At 40.5% G+C, this 21,536-nt stretch overlaps 1 protein-coding gene across 5 annotated transcripts in view; it reads left to right on the forward strand.

The window, feature by feature from the left end:
• FARS2 (phenylalanyl-tRNA synthetase 2, mitochondrial) overlaps window positions 1-21,536 on the forward strand; it is a 477,859-nt gene that overhangs the window by 329,551 nt on the left and 126,772 nt on the right. The gene's annotated exons all lie outside the window — the stretch shown is intronic.

A 21,536-nucleotide genomic window follows, 5' to 3' on the forward strand; every position in this document is an offset into this window, starting at 1 on the left:
TTTCATTTTGAATGCTTTCCTCCTTGTGTCTTCTCTCCTCCTTACTGTGTTTCCTTGCACACATTGTATTTCCATCTGCAGTTGCTTTGCTTTCCCCTTTTCCTGAGTTCTGCAAGCTCATATTCTGTTTCTGTTTCCTTACTATCTTTTCTCTGACTTATTTTTGCTTTGTGATTTTCCTTCATAGAGAAATTGCTTCATTTTGTTTTTAAAATTCATTGTAATATATTTGGCTAGAAACTTCATATGATTTGTTGGCAGCATTTTTCTATGACTTCTCTGTCATTCTCCTTATTCTTTTAGCTATTATAATTGCTGTGTCAGTTGTATGCTTGCGATTGCCCTTTTTGTCACTCATATTTGAATGTGTTGGATTTTCTGAACCAGCTACTGACACAAGCCTCAGAGGGTGAGATTCAAGAGTTGACTTGGCAGAGAAGGGCTAGTAGTCATTCAGACAACATGTCTTCACAACCCTAGCCTTTTTGTCTCCACCTCCATGAAACCAACTCTTTAAATATGGCTCATCCATCTCTAAATCTTTTAGTAGGTCTGCCTCCCGCCCCAAGTCTACCCTAGTTACTAACAGAAGATCCCCCTTTGCTAACTCCAGTTTCAATACTTATTGGTGATATAGACTTTGCACTTCAGATTGTAACCCTTAGCACTGAGAAATGTATTTTTGCTGGTGTTCAGGAATATGTGTTCAGAGACATGGCACTCTGTGTGCTTCTGCTCTTTGCTTCCTCCCATTTAGCTCCTACTTGATTTTGGCTCTGTTTGGCAGTCCTTAAATATATTTTGGAGCTTACAAATGATATCTGTCTCCAAACTTTACAGACAATAGAATGGATGTACAGGGTAGCTTGGGCCCCTGACACCATTCATCCCTGTACTTTGATGTGAAAAAGAAATTTCCAAGAGTTAACATGTTGATACTGAAAGTCTGGATATTACTATTGAAGAGGAGCAAATATATGGGAATAAGACATTGCAAAGTATCAACTGATATGCCAAAAGCACATGACTCACCATTGTTTTCCATTCTTGTTTAATACACAAATAACTTCTGGAATCAAGGATTCAGAATTCATTCTTAATTTCTTACTTACCGGGTTCTTGCTTCCTGATACTGACTTAGATCCACCTCTACCTCTTCTATCACCAGTGTGAAAAGTGAGATGAGTAGCCATTCTTGGTTGGAGATGAGCAGAACCTAAAGGTCACTGTGAGATGTTATTGCCGGGATTGCAGTGATGAGGGTAAATGGAACGGGCATGTTAACTGGAGAGGCCGCCGGGGGCACGGGGAAGTGTCAGGGTCCGGTGGACTCAGGAACAGACCAGGCAGACAGTCCATTAAAGACAAAGTCACGGGCTATGTCGGAGTACTGTATAACTTAAGTCTGCACATAGCCCATGCTAACTGGTTGTGCTAAAGGAGAATTTGTCCACTTCCTTCTGGAGGAGACAATACTTTTGATTAGAAATTTGAAAAAAACAAAACCAAACCACAACCAGCCATAAAATGCTTCTGTTGCTGATCTTAAATAAATGTTAAGCAAGCATATAAGTCCTATCATTTTGGAGCTATGCCAAATGATTACCCTGCCCAGAGAGCCTACTTATCTTTTCCTTTTTTTTTTTTTTCGGGGGGGGGGGGTGGTAGTGGTGGTGTGTGTGTGTGTGTGTAGTGTTGTTAATCCTCACCTGAGAATATTTTTCCATTGATTTTTAGGGATAGTGGAAGGAAGAAGGAAAGACAGAAAAATCAAGAAAAAATACTGATCTTTTTTTTTAACCGAAGCAGTTTGTCAGTCAATGAAAAGTCTATACTAGGTATAACAGGTTAGCCAGTAGTTTATATGACATGTTTAGTTCTATTTCCAGAGGCTTCCTTAAAAGTTGGGCTGAATCTGTCTTTTTTCCTTCCTGCTACCTGGATGTGAATATAATGGCTGGTACTTTGTTGACCATTGTGGACCACAGTGTGTCTAGGTAGTGGAAATTGTGGGGAATACAGCCTGGGTCTCATGTCACTGGAGTATCAGCTCAGCCTTGGACTTTATATGAGAGAGAGTATCTTGTTTAAGCCACTATTTTTCAAATCTACAACCAAAGTAAGGACAAACAAACCTTGATCTTACAACACTGAGGAAAAGCACATTATTTACTCATGGTGGATCCTTATGCGATGATTCTCAGAAATATCTAGGGCAGGAAGTGACAAACTTTTGCTGTTAAAGGCCAGATAGTAAATATTTTTTTACTTTGAGGGTCATATGATCTCTGTCACATCTATTCAGCTCTGCTCTTTCGAAAGCAGCCATAGAAAACAAAATCAAATTGCCATGGCTGTGTTCTAATAAAGCTTTAATTATAAAAACAGGCGGTCAGCAAGATTTGGCTTATAGTGTGCTGACCCCTGTTAAAGGGGAGGAAGACACATGTAATTTTTTAAAGATCCCGCCCCTCACAGATTCTGAAATCCTCCCGAAGGAGATCATTCTTCCCTGAGCACCTGGCACCCTCCTCCCACATGGGCAGTGACAAGTGAAGGTCACCTTGTACTCATCAATGCATAGCTTGATCTCAAGATTTATTTCATTTATTATCCAAACACATCAATGAAATGTTACCAGGTTGTCCAAGAACTCTGACCCTTTCTTTACCTAACAGAGAACTACTAGTGCTGAGGGAAAGGCACCCGGAACTAAATAGGTGTTATTTTTGGCCAAGAACAGATCCCAGGATGTTACAGAGAGACATCAGCTACTGAATCTGAACCTAATTTTATAACGTTAAACAAATGGGCCTTATTTTTTCTTGATTACAAAAACAGTTTGTGCCCAAAAGGAGGGTAGCTGTTCAAGTTAGAAGAAGCTGACATTATTTTCCAGCTTGTCATTCAGAATCTTCCCCCACAGTACGCTTGCCACTTAATCTATAGGCTGCTTAGTATGCAAAAGAGTTTTTGTAGTTCCAAATTTCATGTCACAAAAAGTAGAGCAGGGATTACTTAGCTCTGGAGAGGAGAGCTGGGGTCACTGTGAGTGCGTTCATACCTTTGGAATATTGTACTATATGCACATGCTACATACTGAGAAAGCGCAACTGCTCAAAGTATTTCTTACGCTGGGGTAGGAGAAGGAGCAAAGAAGAGAAAAGGAAACTTAACCTTTGTCTTCAACTGCTGATACCTCATCTGGGGAGGTGAGCTAATACTGCTCTTTTGAATGGTAGAAATGGACCATAAAATAATATGGATTTGAACAGGACAGATTTGGTTTCAGTTTAAGGCAGAGTTTTCTGGAAGTTAGAATTACAGAATTCTAAAAGAAGTATTTGATTTAACCCCAAGAAAGGAGTGGTAGCAAAAAATGTCCCAGGTGTCTGCAGCAGGGGCTGGCTGGAGATGTCCCAAAGCATAGACGTACACTTTGTTCCTGGGGCTGCTGCTTACTTTGCCACGTGCTGTTCATACAGTGCGGCACGTCACCTGAACCCATGCACTGTTAGGGTCTGGTTAGGGCCGAGATGCTAGAGGTGAGTGTGCTGAACTATGGACTCCCTACTTGATCTTCCTCATAGTTATATTTTATACAATTTGCCAAAAGTACAGGTAGACCTTGTGCTTCACCTTATTGTGCTTTGCAGATACTGCATTTTTTTCCAAGTTTTTTTTTGCATTTTTTTATTAAATTATTATCTTTGTACATATACCATTGCCCTCCTTCCCATACATACCCTCCCTCCCCAGAGTTTTGTGTCCATTGGTTATACTTATATGCATGTATACAAATCCTTTGGTTGATCTCTTATCTACCCCAGATCTCCCTAACCTCCCCACTGTAATTTAACTCTGCTTGTTGCTTTACTGTCTCTGTATCTATCTTTTGGTTCTTCAGTTAATAAGGTTCTTTATCATCCATAAATGAGTGAGGTAATGTGGTGTTTCTCTTTCATTGACTGGCTTATTTCACTTAGCATGATGTTCTCCAATACCATCCAAGTTACTGCAAATGATGAGAATTTCTTCTTTTTTATGGTAGCATAGTATTCCATTGTGTAGATGTACCATAGTTTTTGGATCCAATCATCTGCTGATGGGCATTTAGGCTGTTTCCAAATCCTAGCTATTGTAAATTGTGCTGCTATGAACATAGGGGTGCATATATCCTTTCTGATTGGTGTTTCTAGCTTCTTGGGATATATTCCTAGGAGTGGGATTACTGGGTCAAGTGAGAGTTCCATTTTCAGTTTTTTGAGGAAGCTCCATACTGTTCTCCACAGTGGTTGCACCAGTCTTCATTCCCACCAGCAGTGCACAAGGGTTCCTTTTTCTCCGCAACCTCGCCAACACTTGTCGTTTGTTGATTTGTTGATGTTGGCCATTCTGACAGATGTGAGATGGTATCACATTGTTGTTTTGATTTGCATCTCTAGGATAATTAGTGACTTTGAGCATGTTTTCATGTGCCTCTTGGCCTTCCTTCTATCTTCTTTTGAGAAGATTCTATTTAGATCCATTGCCCATTTTTTAATTGGGTCATTTATCTTCATTTTATTAAGTTGTATAAGCTGTCTGTAGATGTTGGAGATTAAACCTTTATCAGTTTAATCAGTGATAACATTTGCAAATATGTTCTCCCATACAACTTACACCATACCCCAAAATCAACTCAAAATGGATACAGGACTTAAACATAAGACGGAAACCATAAAAATACTAGAGGCATCCACAGGCAGCAAAATCTCAGACATATGCCAAAAGAACTTCTTCACTGATACTGCCCCTAGGGCAATGGAAGCTAAAGAGAAAATAAACAAATGGGACTACATCAAAATAGAAAGCTTTTTTACAGCAAAAGAAGCCATCAACAAAACAACAGAAACTGCATTTTTAACAACACGAAAGTAAGACCTTACACTAGCAAAATGATTATGACTATCTGAAGGCTCAGATAATGGTTAGAGTCTTTTATCAGTGAAATAGCTTTAATTAGGGTATATTCATTGGGTTTTTACAAATAATGCTAATGTACATTTAATAGACTACAGCATAGTATAAATATAACTTTTATAGGCATTGGGAAACCAAAAATTTGTGTAACTCGCTTTTTTGCAATACCCACTTTATTGCAGTGGTCTGGAACCTGCAATGTCTCTGAGATATGCCTGTGGGTATACTGGAACATATGTCTTCATTTTTAACAGAACTTTGAAGCGGGGCTTCCTCACGAGAAGACCTTCTCAGTGTAGCTGGCCCCTCTTTTGAGTGGGTGTGAGTCTTGGATGTTGCCTGGACCTAACTTCATGGTGTGGCATGGGTGAGGCAGTTCAGGTGACTCATCCTTCCTTCTTCCTTACCTCCAGTCTTTCCTTTCCTCCTTTCTTTCCTCCTTTCTTTCCTCCTTTTTTCTCTTTCTTTCTTTCTTTCTTTCTTTCTTTCTTTCTTTCTTTCTTTCTTTCATTTTTAGTTATTTTTTGATATTTATGTGTTCTTTCTTTGTCAAGCACCCAGTAAAAATGCAAACACATAAAACTTTGAAAATAAAAAGTGTGAAGATTGAGCCAACATCTCAACACTCTAAGACAATTCTTTTTAAAAAATATATATATATATATTTTATTGATTTTTTTACAGAGAGGAAGAGAGAGGGATAGAGAGTTAGAAACATCAGTGAGAGAGAAACATCGATCAGCTGCCTCTTGCACATCTCCCTTACTGGGGATGTGCCTACAACCAAGGTACATGCCCTTGATTGGAATCGAACCTGGGACCTTTCAGTCCGCAGGCTGATGCTCTATCCACTGAGCCAAACCGGTTTTGGCTCTTAACATTTTCAGATTTTCCCAGTCTTGACTTTATTCATATACTTATGCATCATATGACATTTGATCTTTGAATATTGAAGATAGCATGTGCTTTGCAATATTTACCTGTTGGTTCTAGTGCATGTACTACTGATATTTTGGGCCAGATAATTCATTGTTGTGTGCTCTGTGCATTGTAAGCTATTTAGAGCATTTCTGGCCTCTACTAACTAGATTTCAGTATCACATACCCAATCCTACCCTCTGTGACAATCAAAAATGTCTCCAGACATTGTCAAATGTTCCTTGACAGACATGTTGAGAAAAAAATTTAGCAGAGAATGTTTAATATTCTTTTTGAAAGTATTTCTTAAAATCATTCACTATCTTTATGTTATGATTAGCTGGGAGAAACAGTAGAAGGCCCTCACAAGGGAAGGTGTCTCAGTGGGGTTCTGTGGTCCCAATGAACACACTTGATCAAACAGGAAAAACTTGACAACTAATGAAGCTTCAGAAAGAATAGTATTTAAAGCAGGCTCTTACCTTTCTCTGTATCCATCTATCTTTCTGTTTTTTGTTTTGTTTTGTTTTGTTTTGAATCCTCACGTGAGGATAGATGTGTTTTTATTAATTTTTAGAGAGAAGGGAGAGAGAGAGAGAGAGAGAGAGAGAGAGAGAGAGAGAGAGAGAGAGAGAGAGAGAGAGAGAGGGAGAGAAACATCAATCAGTTGTTGTCTCTGTACATGCTTCAACCAGGATTCAAATCTGAAACCTTTTGGTGTACAGAAGAATCTTCCAACCAACTGAGCCACCAGCCAGGGCTCCACCACTTTCTCTCTGGTATGTCTACCAATTTCTATTTCTCTATTGCATTTTATTTTCTCACACTCACTCTCTCTCCCCACCTTCCCACCATACAGCTTCTGCTCTTTCATATCATGCAGAGTTCAGAATTCAGAATGCCTTGTTGTTAGTATACCAGGATGTCCAAGGACACTCTGCGCCTGGGCTAAGATACCGCGAGCAGGTGTACAGCCTCAGTGATCTCACAGTATGCTGTCCCCTTCTAGAGTCAATTATTGGTGTCATTGTTGGCAACTAGCCTCTTTAGGGTAAATAGTATTAAAAGTATGTTACTAAGGCTAGAGAGCTCAGGCGAAGCTGGGGAGATGGAACAGAGAGCTGGTATTGCTACGATATAAGGCTAAGAGCTCATAGAGAGCTCAGATATAGCTACCATGTTAACCAGATAGTGTGCTGGGCAGGAGAGACAGGAGAAGCTGCTGAGCCAATGAGCTCAGGTACCACTATAATCTAAGGCAGTGACTTTAGAAGCAGCGTGCAGCTGCTCAGATAATTGCTATGGTACAGAGATTAATGCTTCTTTGAAGGAGAGATATGTATTTGCCAGCCAGTGTATGGCTGCCTGTGTTATTGACTGCTGTGAAAGACTGTGTTGTCTGATGGCTGTATGACCACTGGCTTCTGCAATAAAGACTCATCTTAAATACCCACAACCTTTTATGGCTTCTCCATCTAAGACCCGACATCCAAGGAGGTCCAGCCCCAGGCAGAGGGACTCAGACCCAACATCTGTAACTAGTGAGCAGAGGATAAAAAGGAACTTGGATTAAGTTCCCAACAATTAGTATAGCAGGGTTCAAGTTAGGAAGAATTTAGAAGAATATATGGACTCAGAGCAGCAGAACTGTGCAGCGATCTTGCTGTCTCTGACAGTAGGACACAGTAATGTTGACCTAATGCTCTTGAGAGAGAGTTGTATACTCAGCAGAGCTCCAGGCATGACTAGGATGCTCAGTAAGTGTCTAGAACAGAAGAGCTAGAGGGAAGGTTTAGGGGTGGAGTGAGTAAAAGAACTCAGAAGGGTGATGCAAGGGTCGAGGTAGGGAAGCAGAGGCTGAGGATGAAAACCATGGAAGGTGTGGTATTGCAGAAGTGAGGTCACAGCATGCACTCAGGCCACAGACCAAGGCCACATAGATCTGGCCATTGGGAAGGCTTCAGTATTGAGTTCAGTGATAGAAAGTAATTCAGATAATCACAGCTCTTCACACTTCCCTCCTGTTGTGCCTACACTTACATTTATTCCACAAGAAGTAATTAGAGAATACTTTATTTAATGGAATTATACAGAGAGTTGATGTATTAGTGAACAAAATGTCCTAACTGATAACTACACCTGCCTCTTCAAAGCTGTATGTTGGTAATTTAGTTTGGAACAGAGCTGTAGAGAACTTTCAGTTTTTTGCCTCTTACCTGTATTTATTTTCCCTCCCTGTATTGTTCAGTTAAAGGTGAAGAAAGACAGCTGAGATCTCTAGGCCTTCTCTGAGATGCAGATGATTAGTTCACCTCCAGCACTTAAGATAAGCCTCATTAAGTTTACCGTGTTTAACTTAAGGAAGATATGGCATGCAAACTAAAACCTGAAGATATGAATGGATTTTGGAATTTGAACAGCATTGCTTAAAATGGCACATAAGTGTGTGTGGAGGGGGGTGCTCCTTAAAATTGCATATAATTATCTTTAGTTTGGGATGACACGAAAATGCTGTGTGGAATTGCCTGCCCCAAAGGCTGAACAGAAGTGCAGTGCAATACAAAGTGCACACAGTATTTGAAATTAGACCTGGCCTCCTCTCACCTCTCGAGCCAAAAATAGCCTCCCCAAAATGAGAGAAAGGAAGCCAGGAAAGGAAGGTGTGAGGAACATACTGCAAGGAAACAGAGAAGAGGTGATTATATTTAGAATGTTATTTTTTTAAACATGGCTTGAATCAATGAATACCTATGCATTGAACCTCTTCATTTCAGGATTCTACTGCAAGAGAATTTATTTAAATATGAATCCCAAATATTGTTATATCATGTCTGATACAGGAATATATCTGGCAATATTAAACAGATCAAATTTTTGAGAAGACTATTCTGAATAGAAGCTATTCTTAGCATAGTTTAAGTAAAGGAGATCAATATAGATATTCAAGATGGAAAAATCCTAATAGTTCATAGAAAACTAAAATGCAAGGTCCCTCCAACCTTGAAAGCAGAACTGTTTTAAGTGCTTCTCAGAAAACAATGTCTTAGCTATTTGAGCTGGGGTCCTCCAAGGCAGTGGTCCAGCCTGTTCCTCCACATCTCCTTGGACTCTGCCCTTAGTGATGGAAGGTCTTGGGTACTGCCCTGCCCCTCAGGCAGCTTTGCTTGGCCAATGGCTGGATAAAGTGGAGATCTGAAGTTGGACCCTCTAACATAGGACCATAGGTATTCACTTATGTATTGTAATTATACTTTTTAACTGTTTAAACTAATACTTTTACTTTGGTTTCCTGTTGGCAGTACAAGGAGGGTATATTTTCTTCTAGCTCATGCTGTAATGTAAAAATGGCAGGCCATGATTGTACTCATAATTACAAATTTGTTTAATTAAAAATATATTCAATCATTTCTGACACATTTTAAGCAGCTGTGAAAAATAGCTATGATCATCTGTTGGTATGCTGCCTTGAGTGGCTAATAATTTCAGTTAGATGGTGGTTTTAGTTCTTTATCATCAATAAATACGAAAAATAATGTTAAACAGGATTAATAATTATAAAACTTTATATCTGTTTATCAATTAGGCCACAGTATTATGTTTTTAAAAAACCAGTGTTCCATCTTACTCCCTAATAAAAATAGAGAAATTGTACCTGTTAAAATAGCACCTGATGGGTTCTGTAGGAACATGGATCCAAACAATCCATAGCAGAGGCAAAGAGAGCTTCTCACAGGTGGTACTTTCTCTACTGCGTTTTACCTCTGAATCAAATGTCTCTCAAATCCAGGGATTTAAGGCTACTGAAAATTGGTCTCTATTTAAATGGTGTCCCTGCTGAAACCGGTTTGGCTCAGTGGTAGAGCGTCGGTCTGCGGACTGAAAGGTCCCAGGTTGGATTCCGGTCAAGGGCATGTACCTTGGTTGTGGGCACATCCCCGGTGTGGGTGTGCAGGAGGCAGCTGGTCAGTGTTTCTCTCTCATGGACGTTTCTAGCTCTCTCTCTCTCTCTCCCTTCCTCTCTGTGAAAAATCAATAAAATATATTTAAAAAAATGGTGTCCCCAAAGAAGGGCTACTCTAAACTTTTTTTTTTTTTTAATGAAGTGAAATTCACACGACAAATTCAACAATTTTCAAGTGAGCAATTCATTGGCATTTAGTACATTCACAGTATTGTGCAACCACCACCTCTATCTGGCTATCTAGTTCCAAGACATTTTCATCACCCCAATCCCCATACCTGTTACGCACTGCTTCCCACCCACCACCCCACCCCAAAGCACCCGCCAACCAATCATCTGTCTCTACAGATTTCCCTGTTCTGGATATTTCATCTGAAATTGAATCATACAAATTGTGACTTTTGTCTGGTTTCATTCACTTAGCATACTGTTTTTTATGTTAATTTACATATTCATTCTTTTTTATGGCTAAATAACTTTCTGTCCTGTGCATATATAAAATTTATTTAACCATTTATCTCTCAGTGGACATTTGGGTTGTTTCTACCTTTTGGCTACTAAGAGTAATCTTACTACACACATGTGTATAAAGGTACTTAGTTGAGTGCCTGTTGTCAGTTATTTGGGGTATATATCTAGGAGTAGACTTGCTGTATCATTTGGTAATATTATGTGTAACTTTTTGAATTCCTCCTAATTTTTCAAGTGCTTTGTCCACAATTTCTGTTGGGGTTTTTAAATCATCACTTATCAAGTGGTGGTAGAAAAGCACAGGAGAGGAAGTGAGAAGGATACTCTGTGGTAGGAAATGATGGAATGGGGACTTACAGCAGCACATCTATTTGCAGGACAGTGTTTGATGAGGCTTCATTCTGGACGGCGCTGCATCTTTGTTTCCCGGGGTTTGAATTCAGGCCCAGAGTCTGCTCCGGAGTCTGAATAGCAGAGGGATCCTGTGCTAGGCTACGGTGCTTTGAGTTCCAATTTGGGATTCAGTAAGCAGTTAGTTTGATGATGGGAGTACCAAATAGTTGCTGTCGGTATTTATAAAACAAGGGATATCAGTCGTTTTTAGGAGATGACACTATTTTGCTATTATCTATTAGTGTTTTAAAAACCTATTTCATGGTAAAATAATTTCCAAAATATATCAACTATTACACATCTATTTAAAAATAGTATGTTCACTAATTTACAAAAACAGCAATTGTGTTTCTTTTTTAATTTAAAAATGTTAATAAGTTTGCTTGTGTTTTTCTTTTATTAATAAGCAGTTCTGTATGGAGATGTCCAATCAGGATTCCAAACTTCAAAATCATGCCTGACATCATAGCACTGATTGTAGCTAAGAAAATGGCAACACTTACAAGGAAAACTAGAAGTAAAATCTCTGAGGAAGTATAGGCCAGCGTTTTTCAACCGCTGTTCCGCGGCACACTAGTGTGCCTCGAGATGTTGCCTGGTGTGCCGTAGGTGCAGACAAGACAAGAATTTTATAATTTTTCACTATTTTGTTTACTTAATATTTCATAATTAAGTAATTATAAAATACTTTCTTTGTGTTTATTTGATTCCTATTCAAGAGAATTACTTTATACATAGTCAATATAGGCACAGAGTTCAATTTTTTAACATTTTCTAATGGTGGTGTGCCTCGTGATTTTTTTCATGAAACAAGTGTGCCTTTGCCCAAAAAAGGTTGAAAAACACTGGTATAGGCCATGATAGCGAGTTTGACTCTAAAACCCTGTGTCTCACAGCGAAGGCTTGACAGCATAGTAGTTACCTTTGGGGGTAGCTTCCCAGCTCCCAGTGATATCCCCTTCTCTGTGAACCTGTCTCCCGATACAGAGGGAGCCGGGGCCGTGGCATTTATTTTGTGCACCGAGGCTTCCTGTCTTACAGCTCCCCAGCTCCCACCCCCACCCCCTAGTCTCAGCTGACCCAACAGTTGACCCATGAAGAGAATTTACAATTGGGGATGAGATTCCATCATTCTATGACAGAGGTACCTTTCACATTGCAGTTTGCCTTGAACAGAGAGGCACAGAATAGCAGTCTACAGAGAGGAGGGCCAAGCAGACACATAGAGATGAGAGGCCAAGAAGGAGTGCAGACGGCAGCAAGTCCCTCATCCCTATGCTTTTCTGGGTCTGGAAGGCGTGTTTGGCCTCTGGGCCCCTGAAACAAGTTTCCCTCACCTATGAAGGCAGCGGTAGCAGATTTCTATTCCTTGTCCCAGGTGTCCAGGAAGTACAGTGGTGGCCTGTGCTGTCCCCCGAGTTCCTCTTTCTTTGGTGCCTAAGCATGTTCTTTGGCACTTAGGAACTTTCTTTGTTAGCCTCAGTGTCTACCTCAGTCAGTGATTTATTCTTCCTGGCCATGCACTGCACAGTCAGCTCACGTGTCGGAGAGAGCTTGGTGTGAGCAGACAGCTGCACAGACCAGACTGAGCAGGGCCCTGTCAGCCGCTGGATCCCGAGAACTCCACAGCACACACTGATTTGAAGCAAAGCCTCTTCATCAGATCTCACCAGAGCTGTCAGAGGAGCTGCAGGCACATGCACAGGAATCAGAGTCCATGCAGCCTCCGTGCCTGCACTCCGTGACACTCCGAGGGAGTGACAGACTCATAGGAAGAGGAAGAAGAGGGGTTTGAGCAGAAGGAGAAGCCAGGTCAAACAGTGCTGCTCAACTGTTACTAGTTCTTAGAGAGGACTAAGGAGTTAATGTCCTGTGCTCTGTGTATCATATCCAGTTAGCTCTGTCTGATGGTGTGAGAATGAAAGTGGACCCTCCTTGAGGGCACTGTTCACTTGGCTCCAGTGCATACTAGGTGTTTATTGGCTGAGGCCATTATACCTTTAAGACCAGAGGCAGCTGAGGTACAGCATCTCTCCCAAGGAGACAGCCTCTGAGTGACAGAGTCAGCAGTCTGGGCCAGGATGGGTCCCTATTGAATCACTCTTGCTCCCAGCAGATGGCTTTAGTCATTTGTAGGCCTCTTGGTGTCTTTATAGAGACGTAACCTGAAGGCTGTGCATTAGTTTTCGAGGACTGCCATAATAATACCACAGACTGGGGGGCTTAGAATTCCATTGTCTCACAACTTTGGAGGCTGGAAATCTGAGATCAAAGTATCAGCAGGTTTGGTTTCTCCTGAGGCCTCTCTCCTTGGCTTATTGATAGTTGTCTCTTCACCTGGTCTTTCCTCTGTATGTGTTGTACCACAGTCTCCTCTTATAGGGACACCCATCATAGTGAATTAGGGACCACTCATGTGGCCTATTTACTTACTTATCTCTGTAAAAACCCTATCTCCAATAACAGCCAAATTCTGAGGTATTGGGGGGACTTCAACATACAAACTGTGTTGGGGGGATGTGGTGTGTGCATTCATCCCACAAGAACTTCCTCTAAGAGCCTCAATGGGTAGCTCTCCATGTCAGTCCTACTGTGATGTCTAAGGTGGGTAGTGAACTCAAGGAGCACCCTTTCAGAAGTTGACTTCTGCCTGGTTCTGCTGTGCCAGATAGAACGATATGGTGCCGTTTGGTCATTCTAATACAGGACTCTGAAGTAATAATATGCTTTTCTCTTTTGAGTTTCATTGAAAAGAGCTACTCAGGGACCACAGGCTTCCTGAGGGGATGTGTAAGCTGGTAAGGGAGACATAAAACCACCCCAGTCTTCTCAGAGTGGGTCTCGCTGAGAACTGAGCTCTCTCAAGTTGGGTGCCGCAGTAGCACCCAGGAAGCTTGTTCCATGCCTCTGTTATGTGCTCCCAGTGCAGGGCTCAGCCATTATGCTGCCTGAACACCTCATGTTACCTTCTCCACTTGCTCCTAAACACTCCTTTTCTGTTTGTGCCAGGTCCAGTTTCCTCAGGAGAGAGGGTCTGATTGCTCCACAGAGTTGCCACCAGCGCCCTTAGGGCCTCTGTGGGTGGGGCAGAGCTCAGGTTACCCATTCTTGGTCCAGTTGTCAGAGGACTGATGATGGGACCAGGCAGCCTGGTCACGGAATTACACAGGGGTTAGGAGGGCAGCAGACACTCGAAGGCCTGCCCTAGCAGCACTCATAACGCTGGCAGCTTATGTAGCCTGTCCGCTGTAAGACAAATCTACTGCTAATGATATCATGCGATTCGGGTATATGTGGAATCTAAAGAACAAGATACCAGTAAACAGACAAAGTAGAAAGAGACTCATAGATAGAGAAAACAGACTAATGGTTGCTGGCGATGGGTGGGATGGGGAAAGAGGGTTGAGGCAGTGGGGGTGAAAAAGATGAAGGGATTAAGAAGTGCAAATTGATAGGATATAAAGTACAGCACAGAGAATATAGTTAGTATGGTTCCAGATGGGTACTGTATTATCAGGGTGATTAACTTCTTAAGTTATATAGATATCTAACTACTATGCTGTACACCTGAAACTAAAATAATATTGAAGGTTAATTGTAATTAAAATATAAAATTTTAAAAATATAAACCTAATTAAGAAATTTCTCTAAGATGCATGTACAATTAAATTGATTGGTAGAGTTGAAAGAGACCTGCATATTAACTCCATTTTTCCTCTCATTTAGACAATTCAGTCAACCTCTTTGAGCCACTGGTTCATTATTTAAAAAGTGCTATAATAACCCTACTTTAAAAGCAATACTATAAGTCTAAATGAAATGAAATTCTTAAAAGCACATCCAAATATTTTATAGCAAGGTGGTTGAATTTTAACATGTGTTTCTCCAGCCTGCTGCTTGGCTGCCCAGTGCCCACCACTATGCCTTTGTATCCCATGTCCTGTCGTAGGAGTTATCATGATGGTCTCAGTGATTATTTGAAATTTGCCTGTGAGATGTTGTTATGTTTATAACTGCACTTAAAGAACTCCTGAAGACTTGAGCTCATCTGGGAATCATGTTAGATATTGCAGAATATTTTGGGATTTTTCAGGAATGAGAAGTAGATTCTTGCTTAAGTAGAAGAACATGAACAAATGACCTTTGGGAAATTCTGTGGTGCCTGGAAAGGCCAGATTTTATTGGGAATTGGAGAATTAGACCTCTCCCTCATCTTTAATCAACATTTGGTTCTTTGTTTGCATATGGCCCACTGAGAACAGTGCCAATGCAGAACCAATCTGTCATTCACCCTTAAAGATGGATCAGTGAGAACAGTGCCATTGAAGGTCTTCCTTTAGAACCAGTTTGTCACTCACCATTAGAGATGTGGCCAGGGCCCTGCATTGGGTGTCTGTGCTCTCTGTCTGCAGCTTCGGGTCCTGGGCACCTGGCTAAAACACAGGTGTCTTTGCAGGGTCACCTGCTTTCTTCCCCTTGCTTCAAAGCTTTGACTATCCAAGGGTCACACACTTACACTAAGGTAAGTTGTCTCTTTAATCCACTCTAAACTCATCTGGTAGGTTTCTGAATACTTAAAAAGAAATCATGCTCCATTTTGGTAATACCTATTTCACTGTTGGACAAAGTTTATAAAGGTTGTATCCTCAAGATAGTGTTAACTTTTTTAGGAGTGTGTGTCTTCTTTCAAGTCTCTTTTTTCCCCATGTGGATTCTCTTAAGTGTGTGGGGGGAATGGGTGGGGAGGGAAGGGAGGGAAGGAGGGTTTGGGGAGTTGACACACAGGTTTTTAAATTCTGTTCTCTAATAGGTACTATAGGGTGTACTGGTATACTGGGAGGACTATATAAGGTACAGTACTATGTACTGGTACAGTGGGAGGGCTGTATGAGGTACTATATGGTGTGCTGGTATAGTGGGAGGGCTGTATGAGGTACTATATGGTGTGCTGGTACAGTGGGAAGGCTGTATGAAGTACTATATGAGACTCGGATTCTCTAATTTGTTGGCCTAATGTCACACAACTACTGAGTGGTTGTTGCAGGACTTACTAATAAAGTAGACACAGCAGCTCTACTTTACTTCACATCATGAAGAACAACCAACTTAAATCTGGGAGTTGACCATCCCCCTTAGTTGAAGCACAGGAACCTTGTTTTGCAGGTCAGTGTAATAGACTGGGGACCTGGCTTGCTTGCAGAGCTCACTAACTCATAACAAAGTGATGACACTATTTTGCTATTATCTATTAGTGTTTTAAAAATCTATTTCATGGTAGATTTTCTGCCCTGCTCCCAGCACAGGCTGGAAACTGGCCAACTTCTCTCCTATTAGGAAGAGTACTGCGAGGAGAATAAACAGCTGTTTTGGAAGACATTCCTCCTTTTCAGAACCCCATTCATCTCCCGTGGTGCTTTTCTTGCAGTAACCTGCTGTCTCAGTCACAGAGGGGTGGGCCACCAACGAATTGTGCTGAACAGGCATCTCTGTATGCTAAGCTGCCCGCTGTATTGTGTATGCCAGCAGTGCTAAGGACAGAACACTCCCAGACTCAGGATTCACCTCAGCCCAGGGAACTAAAGTAGGAGATGCCTGCTTATCCAAATTGGTTATCTGTGAGTTACTACACAAACAACTTGGGTTACCGAGTATCAAAGAGTTCAATACAGAGTATACCGGGCAGCCTTCATGGGGCAACTCAGGGATCACTTTCCTTAGGAAACCTTCCTGTTGCCCTGTTGTTCAAGGAGAGTTGTTCAGCTTTGGTGCTCACGTGCCTATATGTATATCATCAAAAGGCCACTAACAATTTAATGCACTTAGTGTTTTTCTGTCTCTCCCACTAAACTATACACTCAAGAAAAGGAATTTTGTCTTACTGATCTGTTTTCCTCAGTGCTTACCACAATGGATAATTAATAAATATTCACTGACTAAGTTCCCTTTAGCCAGGCTGATACTACTACTACTACTACTACATGCATACATATGTGTATGTGTAAATATGTATGTACATGTGGTTTGTAACACATGCATACATGTTAGTATGCATGCATATAATATGTATTTTAGACACCCGTAGTTTATTATTTGGAGAGGACACATTTATTACTATAGAACACAATCTGTGTACAACCCTCACATAGTGCTCTTCTGGATACTGTAGATCTCCAATGTGTCCTTTTTAAGTCACTTGTCCATTGTTTAAGCATTCTGATCATATTGATTAAGGACTAATTAATGATGTTTTACTACAAGGTAAAATTGTTACACTGAAAAACATATTCTTTAGTTAGAACCTTTTGGATTATCTTAAGATATTTCCCCCCAGTTAATAGTAGTTGAGAGTTAACATTATAGCATATTACATCTTTGTCCACACTTGTAGAATCTATCCTAGCATCCGGGAAGAAGAATGGGAAAGGATTTTTAAATGTAAAATAATAAACCCAGGACTTCCTCCTGTGTACCTCACTCCACCTCTGTTGCAGACCTTGGATGCCTGGTCTCCAGAGCTGAGGAGAGTCGTTTGCACAGCTGTAAACAACTTATGGACAAATTTGAAATGCGTTGTGCTAAGTTAGAAGCTAACCATTTCAGAGTCCAGTGTGCTAGCAGGGCAGGCACAGAAAGATGGTGCCTGAGAGTGAACTCACTGTGTGCATCAGGCCCTCCTCAGCACCACCTGTGTTTTCAAAGATCCTTCTGCATCCTCATGACACATCAGCACCTGGCAGTCTTGAGGAGGATATTCACTCTGTCTCTGCTTAGGTCTGTCCCTGAAGGGAACATATGGCATCTTGACATGAACATGGCCTCATCCTAGAGTGATGGGATTGAATGAAATCACATTGAGGGTTTGGAGCTTGAGCTTTAGGAAGAAGTTTGACTAGTAGCTTTTAAAAGAAATATTTATTTTTTATATTTATATAACTAAGGAAATAAATTGTTCCACTGTAAGAAAAACTCTTAACTTCTTTATAATCTGTCTTCACAAATAGAAAAATATTTTTTTCCAGGAGGAGGGTGTAGATGTATGTGGGTGAGACAAGTAAGGGAAATAATAATCTAGCTTTGATCTAAACTCCTTATTATAGCATTCCCTCTGAAAATGGTTTCTATCAATGAGCTACCACAGCACACTGAGGAGTAATTACTTTACCTGTGTTTCACTCTGAGCTGTGACTAGAAACAAATATAAGGAGAAATCTCAAATAGGAGCTGAAATGCTGGGCTCTGGGGTGTTAAGTGCGGAAGCTTGCTCCAGCAGTGACCTTGAGGACAGTGACATGCCCGTTCACTTGTTCAGTGAACATATCCCATCTGTTTAGCTGTTTGTGGCAGCATTGATGACAGCATCAGGGTGTTAGATAACTTGCAGGAGCTGCCCTTATATACAAGGATAAGGTGGCCAGCTGACTCTCATTAAAGCATGACCTTGAGTTCAGAGGTGCCCTGGCAGCAGAGAGAGATTTGGGCTACTACACCTACATCTTCTCACCAGGTTTCCCTGGGGTTGGGGGCCAGTTTCAGCATGGACTTAATGGTACACAGTCCCTAGCTGGGCTTTATTAGTCCAAGATAAGACACAGAAGCCTGGAAAAGAGAATAAAAGACTTGGAATAATTCTGCCAGTGAAAGAAAAACAAAAGAGGCTAGGGTCAAGTGTATGATGGGGTGATTGAGAAGAGGTCCCTGACCCAAGTACTTGCAGAGACATTTAATGAACCCAGGAGGAAGAGTTTCCAAGCTCTTAAGAATGTACAGTGAAAACACCTGTATGCCAAGAAGCTGAAATGTTTATTCTGAGGACCATCCTACTGTGGGGCAATGCTCAGACAGAGGTCACCTGATTTGTAAGACAGGGTCTCTCCACAACGGGATCATCATTTAGACACACTTGAGCCTGCTCCTTCCTTCCTTGAGAGGTGCCAGGCATGTGCATTGGTTCCTTTTAGCTTGTCTTTAAATAGCTGAAAGAATTGCGCCTTTCTATGCATGTGATCAAAGCCACTCAGCAGCTTAGCCACATATTCCCTTGAAGGCATTCTTGGGAAGTGATGCTCTTCCCAGAGAATATCTTGCAGGCTCCAAAGTTTGGTCTACCAGTTTTAACTCAGTACCAATGGCTTGCTTATCTCACTATGTTTCTACTCCCAGTAGGTAATAATACAGTTTTTTTTAAAATTCTCCCTTTGCAAAGGGTTGAGAGAAGCTAGAACAAACAATTATATTGATTGTTCTCTGAATATGTTTACAAATGGGAATAGCTACATACTCAGGATCATTGAGGATTCACCTTAATGTAACTTAGAAAATAGACTAAACAAACTCCCATTGTTGACTCAGATCTTATGATTCTGAAGAAGTGATATTTCAGCACAGCATAGAACCTTACGGAAAATCTTTGCATTAAAAACTGACTAACTGACTTGAATAAGATATCCTCCCCACCTTCAGGGATGCTTAAATTCTTCTAGATTATCCCATAAGCCCTTCCCATCAGTAAATGTTAGCAATCTCTGAAACAGTAAATGAGAGTAATCTGCCTCTGGTATAATAACGAGGGCCTGACAAGAAAGACAAATATCAAATGATTTCACTTACATGTGAAACCTAAAAAACAAAATAAAGAATAAACAAAACAGAAACAAATTCATAGATGCACAGAAGAAACTGATGGTTACTAAGTGGGAGAGATGTTGGAGAACTGGACTAAGAAATACAAATTAGTAGTTACAAAATAGTCATGGGGATGTAAAGTACAATATAGAGAATACCATTCGTGTGTAGAAAACATCACAATAATGAATAACAACACAAGAGTAAACTGTTCAAGAGGAATTTGGCCAAGGCACTGGGCCAGTGTGCCTGTTGTTATTTTAGATTTATTCAATTAGAGTCACAAACAAGGTAAATTGAGCTGTGTGGCTGATCTGAATATTAGCTTGGAAGAGAATGAAGAGATTAACAGACCCAAAGGGATCAGGGTAGAAGAGTGCCAGGCTCCTCCCTCTGTCCCCACTCGCAGGCCAGGCCCTACAGATGCATTTAGGAAGAACAAGTCCACAGCAGAAGAGCATTTTGTTCAGTGCCATGGAGTCATTTGCCTGCTTTACTATCTTGTGAAATTTCCTCAGTGTGAACTGCAATAGAAGTAAAGCTGATGCACGTGGAAGCTTCAGGTTGAAGAAGAGGGCCTCACGGTGGGGGCGCAGCAGGGAGTCTGGGGGATGGGTCCAGCTGAATTGGGTTGCTGTCTGGGCAATTGTGTTGTCTAGCTCAGTCAGCTGCATTCAATTGACCTGGCACTTCAAATAATTGACACATGTGAAATATTAAAATTAATTGCACAGACCTCATATGTTTCCTTAGGCAGTAGGATAAATAAACCATGCATTTCAATGAAGAAGCTTTCCAGCTCTATTATTTTTAGTGCCTTGTGGTGATTGGTTGTCTCACACTTCATTGAGAGTGAGGCATTTTTTCCTTGGTTTTTACTCAGGGTTTAATGGGGGTGCAGGAATAGGATGATGCAAGGAGGCCATCCTGCTTTCAGGCTTCAGTTGGTATTTTCAAATGTAAGTCTTTTGGTTTGCCAGATTGGGATGAGGGAGATGAGTTTTCTAGTAGAATAGGAAGCTGGAACTGAAGACAGAGAAGAAGTAGTAAGGAAACCCATGATGAGAATTGTAAGGTTTTCTTGGAGGTTCCTTTTTGCTCTTAATTATGACTTTTTAATGTCATTCATTTTTTTTTTCAAATTTGAAAAGCACTTATTTTTAGTAATATTTCACAAAGAATCACAGTCGTAAATCTATTCTTACATCCCAGTGACTATTGTTATAACTGGCAGTTTGTACATTTTAATCCCTTCCCTTTTTTTTACCCATCTCCCTACCCCACTCCCATCTGGCAACCATCAATTTGTTCTCTGCATCTATGAGTCTATTGGTTTTGTTTGCCAATTTATTTTGTTTTTCAGATTCCACATATGAGTGAAATCATATGGTATTTGTCTTTGTATGTTTCTTTCACTTAGCATAATATATTCTAGGTCCATCTATGTGTTGCAAATGGCAAGATTTCATTCTAGTTTATGGCTTAATATTTTGCTGTATATATGTATCATATCTTCTTTATCCATTTATCTATTGGCTGTTGTATATAACACTGCAATGAACTTAAGGGTGCATATATCTTTTCAAATTAGTGTTTTGGATTTCTTTGGATAAATACCCAGAAGTGGAATTGATGGATCATATAGTAGTTATATTTTTAGTTTTTTGAGGAACCTCCATACTGCACCAATCTGCACAACAGTGCACAAGGGTTCCTTTTACTGCACAACCTCACCAACACTGATTGTTGATTTATTGATGGTAGCCATTCTGAGAGGTATGAGGTGATATTTTTCTTGATGAGTCTGGTTAAAAGTTTATCAATTTTGTTTATTCTCTCAAAGAATCAGTTCTTGGTTTTACTCTGATGTTTATTGTTTCTTTTCTTCTAAACAGTTTGGGTTTTGTTCTTCTTTTTCTTGTTCATTTAGGTATAAGTTTAGATTGAAACTTTTCTTGGGGTAGGCCTGTATTGCTATAAATTTCCTTCTTAGAACTGCTGTGGCAGTGTCCTATATGGTTTGTTTCATTATGCTGTTTTATTAGCATGTTATTTACCATGTGTTTGTGTTTTTTAGTTTTCTTGTATCAGATTTCATACCATTATGGTCAGAGAAAGTGCTTGATAGGATTTCAAACTTCTTGAATGTACTGAAACTTGTTTTGTGGCCTACTATGTAGTTTATCCTGGAAAGTATTCCATGTGCACT

Source organism: Pipistrellus kuhlii, unplaced genomic scaffold, assembly GCF_014108245.1.
Source record: "Pipistrellus kuhlii isolate mPipKuh1 unplaced genomic scaffold, mPipKuh1.p scaffold_m20_p_2, whole genome shotgun sequence".
Classification (NCBI taxonomy): domain Eukaryota; kingdom Metazoa; phylum Chordata; class Mammalia; order Chiroptera; family Vespertilionidae; genus Pipistrellus; species Pipistrellus kuhlii.